The following is a 6000-nucleotide window of genomic DNA, read 5'->3' on the forward strand; positions in this document are numbered from 1 at the left end:
ATGACCAGTATTGTCTTCCCCAAACCATAGAATGACCAGTATTGTCTTCCCTAAACCATAGAATGACCAGTATTGTCTTCCCTTCCCCAAACCATAGAATGACCAGTATTGTCTTCCCCAAACCATAGAATGACCAGTATTGTCTTCCCTTCCCCAAACCATAGAATGACCAGTATTGTCTTCCCTCCCCCAAACCATAGAATGACCAGTATTGTCTTCCCCAAACCATAGAATGACCAGTATTGTCTTCCCTCCCCCAAACCATAGAATGACCAGTATTGTCTTCCCCAAACCATAGAATGACCAGTATTGTCTTCCCCAAACCATAGAATGACCAGTATTGTCTTCCTTCCCCAAACCATAGAATGACCAGTATTGTCTTCCCTTCCCCAAACCATAGAATAACCAGTATTGTCTTCCCCAAACCATAGAATGACCAGTATTGTCTTCCCTTCCCCAAACCATAGAATGACCAGTATTGTCTTCCCCAAACCATAGAATGACCAGTATTGTCTTCCCTCCCTAAACCATAGAATGACCAGTATTGTCTTCCCTCCCCTAAACCATAGAATGACCAGTATTGTCTTCCCCAAACCATAGAATGACCAGTATTGTCTTCCCTCCCCCAAACCATAGAATGACCAGTATTGTCTTCCCTCCCCTCCCATAAACCATAGAATGACCAGTATTGTCTTCCCCAAACCATAGAATGACCAGTATTGTCTTCCCCAAACCATAGAATGACAAGTATTGTCTTCCCTTCCCCAAACCATAGAATGACCAGTATTGTCTTCCCTCCCCCAAACCATAGAATGACCAGTATTGTCTTCCCTCCCCCAAACCATAGAATGACCAGTATTGTCTTCCCTTCCCCAAACCATAGAATAACCAGTATTGTCTTCCCCAAACCATAGAATGACCAGTATTGTCTTCCCTTCCCCAAACCATAGAATGACCAGTATTGTCTTCTCTTCCCCAAACCATAGAATAACCAGTATTGTCTTCCCCAAACCATAGAATGACCAGTATTGTCTTCCCTCCCCTAAACCATAGAATGACCAGTATTGTCTTCCCTCCCCTAAACTATTGAATGACCAGTATTGTCTTCCCCAAACCATAGAATGACCAGTATTGTCTTCCCCAAACCATAGAATGACCAGTATTGTCTTCCCCAAACCATAGAATGACCAGTATTGTCTTCCTTCCCCAAACCATAGAATGACCAGTATTGTCTTCCCTCCCCCAAACCATAGAATGACCAGTATTGTCTTCCCTCCCCCAAACCATAGAATGACCAGTATTGTCTTCCCTCCCCCAAACCATAGAATGACCAGTATTGTCTTCCCCAAACCATAGAATGACCAGTATTGTCTTCCCTCCCCTAAACCATAGAATGACCAGTATTGTCTTCCCTCCCCAAACCATAGAATGACCAGTATTGTCTTCCCCAAACCATAGAATGACCAGTATTGTCTTCCCTCCCCCAAACCATAGAATAACCAGTATTGTCTTCCCCAAACCATAGAATGACCAGTATTGTCTTCCCTTCCCCAAACCATAGAATGACCAGTATTGTCTTCCCCAAACCATAGAATGACCAGTATTGTCTTCCCTCCCCTAAACCATAGAATGACCAGTATTGTCTTCCCCAAACCATAGAATGACCAGTATTGTCTTCCCTCCCCCAAACCATAGAATAACCAGTATTGTCTTCCCCAAACCATAGAATGACCAGTATTGTCTTCCCTTCCCCAAACCATAGAATGACCAGTATTGTCTTCCCCAAACCATAGAATGACCAGTATTGTCTTCCCTTCCCCAAACCATAGAATGACCAGTATTGTCTTCCCCAAACCATAGAATGACCAGTATTGTCTTCCCTCCCCCAAACCATAGAATAACCAGTATTGTCTTCCCCAAACCATAGAATGACCAGTATTGTCTTCCCTTCCCCAAACCATAGAATGACCAGTATTGTCTTCCCTTCCCCAAACCATAGAATGACCAGTATTGTCTTCCCCAAACCATAGAATGACCAGTATTGTCTTCCCTTCCCCAAACCATAGAATGACCAGTATTGTCTTCCCCAAACCATAGAATGACCAGTATTGTCTTCCCTCCCCTAAACCATAGAATGACCAGTATTGTCTTCCCTCCCCTAAACTATAGAATGACCAGTATTGTCTTCCCCAAACGATAGAATGACCAGTATTGTCTTCCCCAAACCATAGAATGACCAGTATTGTCTTCCCTTCCCCAAACCGGGGTTTTTCTACCTGGGGGGCGGGGTTTTTCTACCTGTGGGGCGGGGTTTTACTACCTAGGGGGCGGGGTTTTCCTACCAGCTCACTAACAATACCTCTCTCTCCTCCTGTTTTCTCTAGACTAAGAAGAAATGAGGCCCAGGGACCTCAGCTCTGTTAAGACTAAAGAATATACCCTACACACAGCTGACTAACAGTACCTCTCTCTCTCTCTCCTCCTGTCCTCTAAACTAAGAAGAAACAAGGCCCAGGGACCTCAGCTCTGTTAAAACTGATGAATATCCCTCCGCGCACAGCTCATGATGAGGTGATGAAGGCCGTAGAACCCTTCGGAAAGATCAACTACATCATCCTGCTCAAGTCCATACAGCAGGTACATTAGATGTAGAGTACCCCTTATAGTCTCTATTTCAGTGTAGAGTACCCCTTATAGTCTCTATTTCAATGTAGAGTACCCCCCCCAGTCCTTCCCCTTGTTGGTGCCCCCCCCCCCCAGTCCTTCCCCTTGTTGGTGCCCCCCTCCAGTCCTTCCCTTTGTTGGTGCCCCCCAATCCTTCCCTTGTTGGTGACCCCCAATCCTTCCCCTTGTTGGTGACCCCCCCCAATCCTTCCCCTTGTTGGTGCCCCCCAATCCTTCCCCTTGTTGGTGACCCCCCCAGTCCTTCCCCTTGTTGGTGCCCCCCTCCAGTCCTTCCCCTTGTTGGTGCCCCCCCAATCCTTCCCCTTGTTGGTGACCCCCCAGTCCTTCCCCTTGTTGGTGATCCCCCCCAGTCCTTCCCCTTGTTGGTGACCCCCCCAGTCCTTCCCCTTGTTGGTGATCCCCCAGTCCTTCCCCTTGTAGGTGATCCCCCCCTCCAGTCCTTCCCCTTGTTGGTGATCCCCCTCCCCTCCAGTCCTTCCCCTTGTTGGTGCCCCCCTCCAGTCCTTCCCCTTGTTGGTGCCCCCCAATCCTTCCCTTGTTGGTGACCCCCCCAGTCCTTCCCCTTGTTGGTGACCCCCCAGTCCTTCCCCTTGTTGGTGATCCCCCAGTCCTTCCCCTTGTAGGTGATCCCCCCCTCCAGTCCTTCCCCTTGTTGGTGATCCCCCTCCAGTCCTTCCCTTGTTGGTGCCCCCCTCCAGTCCTTCCCCTTGTTGGTTCCCCCCAATCCTTCCCCTTGTTGGTGACCCCCAATCCTTCCCCTTGTTGGTGACCCCCAATCCTTGCCCTTGTTGGTGCCCCCCAGTCCTTCCCCTTGTTGGTTATCCCCCAATCCTTCCCCTTGTTGGTGCCCCCAATCCTTCCCCTTGTTGGTGACCCCCCCAGTCCTTCCCCTTGTTGGTGCCCCCTCCAGTCCTTCCCCTTGTTGGTGCCCCCCAATCCTTCCCCTTGTTGGTGACCCCCAGTCCTTCCCCTTGTTGGTGATCCCCCAGTCCTTCCCCTTGTTGGTGACCCCCCCCCCCCAGTCCTTCCCCTTGTTGGTGATCCCCCCCAGTCCTTCCCCTTGTAGGTGATCCCCCTCCAGTCCTTCCCCTTGTTGGTGATCCCCCCTCCAGTCCTTCCCCTTGTTGGTGATCCCCCCTCCAGTCCTTCCCCTTGTTGGTGCCCCCCTCCAGTCCTTCCCCTTGTTGGTGCCCCCCCAATCCTTCCCCTTGTTGGTGCCCCCCCCCAGTCCTTCCCCTTGTTGGTGATCCCCCTCCAGTCCTTCCCCTTGTTGGTGATCCCCCTCCAGTCCTTCCCCTTGTTGGTGCCCCCCTCCAGTCCTTCCCCTTGTTGGTGCCCCCAATCCTTCCCCTTGTTGGTGACCCCCCAATCCTTCCCCTTGTTGGTGACCCCCCCAATCCTTCCCCTTGTTGGTGCCCCCAGTCCTTCCCCTTGTTGGTTATCCCCCAATCCTTCCCCTTGTTGGTGCCCCCCCCAATCCTTCCCCTTGTTGGTGACCCCCAGTCCTTCCCCTGTTGGTGCCCCCCCCAGTCCTTCCCCTGTTGGTGCCCCCAATCCTTCCCCTTGTTGGTGACCCCCCAGTCCTTCCCCTTGTTGGTGATCCCCCAGTCCTTCCCTTGTTGGTGACCCCTCCCCCCAGTCCTTCCCCTTGTTGGTGATCCCCCAGTCCTTCCCCTTGTAGGTGATCCCCCCTCCAGTCCTTCCCTTGTTGGTGATCCCCCCTCCAGTCCTTCCCCTTGTTGGTGCCCCCTCCAGTCCTTCCCCTTGTTGGTGACCCCTCCCCCCCCAGTCCTTCCCCTTGTTGGTGATCCCCCAGTCCTTCCCCTTGTAGGTGATCCCCCCTCCAGTCCTTCCCCTTGTTGGTGATCCCCCCTCCCTCCAGTCCTTCCCCTTGCTGGTGATCCCCCCCTCCAGTCCTTCCCCTTGTTGGTGCCCCCTCCAGTCCTTCCCCTTGTTGGTGCCCCCAATCCTTCCCCTTGTTGGTGCCCCCCCAGTCCTTCCCCTTGTTGGTGATCCCCCCTCCAGTCCTTCCCCTTGTTGGTGATTCCCCCCAGTCCTTCCCCTTGTTGGTGACCCCCCAGTCCTTCCCCTTGTTGGTGATCCCCCAGTCCTTCCCCTTGTTGGTTATCCCCCCCAATCCTTCCCCTTGTTGGTGCCCCCCCCAGTCCTTCCCCTTGTTGGTGCCCCCACCCCCTCCAGTCCTTCCCCTTGTTGGTGCCCCCCAATCCTTCCCCTTGTTGGTGACCCCCCAGTCCTTCCCCTTGTTGGTGATCCCCCCAGTCCTTCCCCTTGTTGGTGACCCCCCCCAGTCCTTCCCCTTGTTGGTGATCCCCCAGTCCTTCCCCTTGTAGGTGATCCCCCCCTCCAGTCCTTCCCCTTGTTGGTGATCCCCCTCCAGTCCTTCCCCTTGTTGGTGATCCCCCCTCCAGTCCTTCCCCTTGTTGGTGCCCCCTCCAGTCCTTCCCCTTGTTGGTGCCCCCCAATCCTTCCCCTTGTTGGTGACCCCCCCAATCCTTCCCCTTGTTGGTGCCCCCCAGTCCTTCCCTTGTTGGTGATCCCCCCTCCAGTCCTTCCCCTTGTTGGTGATCCCCCCAGTCCTTCCCCTTGTTGGTGACCCCCCCAGTCCTTCCCCTTGTTGGTGATCCCCCCAGTCCTTCCCCTTGTAGGTGATCCCCCTCCAGTCCTTCCCTTGTTGGTGATCCCCCCTCCAGTCCTTCCCCTTGTTGGTGCCCCCCCAGTCCTTCCCCTTGTTGGTGATCCCCCTCCAGTCCTTCCCCTTGTTGGTGATTCCCCCAGTCCTTCCCCTTGTTGGTGACCCCCCAGTCCTTCCCCTTGTTGGTGATCCCCCAGTCCTTCCCCTTGTAGGTGATCCCCCCCCAGTCCTTCCCCTTGTTGGTGATCCCCCAGTCCTTCCCCTTGTAGGTGATCCCCCTCCAGTTCTTCCCCTTGTTGGTGATCCCCCTCCAGTCCTTCCCCCTGTTGGTGATCCCCCTCCAGTCCTTCCCCTTGTTGGTGCCCCCAATCCTTCCCCTTGTTGGTGACCCCCCCCAGTCCTTCCCCTTGTTGGTGACCCCCAGTCCTTCCCCTTGTAGGTGATCCCCCCTCCAGTCCTTCCCCTTGTTGGTGATCCCCCCTCCAGTCCTTCCCCTTGTTGGTGATCCCCCCTCCAGTCCTTCCCTTGTTGGTGCCCCCTCCAGTCCTTCCCCTTGTTGGTGCCCCCCCAATCCTTCCCCTTGTTGGTGACCCCCTCAATCCTTCCCCTTGTTGGTGCCCCCCAGTCCTTCCCCTTGTTGGTGATCTCCCCCCTCCAGTCCT

The sequence above is a fragment of the Oncorhynchus keta genome, chromosome 35 (genome assembly GCF_023373465.1).
Source record: "Oncorhynchus keta strain PuntledgeMale-10-30-2019 chromosome 35, Oket_V2, whole genome shotgun sequence".
Classification (NCBI taxonomy): domain Eukaryota; kingdom Metazoa; phylum Chordata; class Actinopteri; order Salmoniformes; family Salmonidae; genus Oncorhynchus; species Oncorhynchus keta.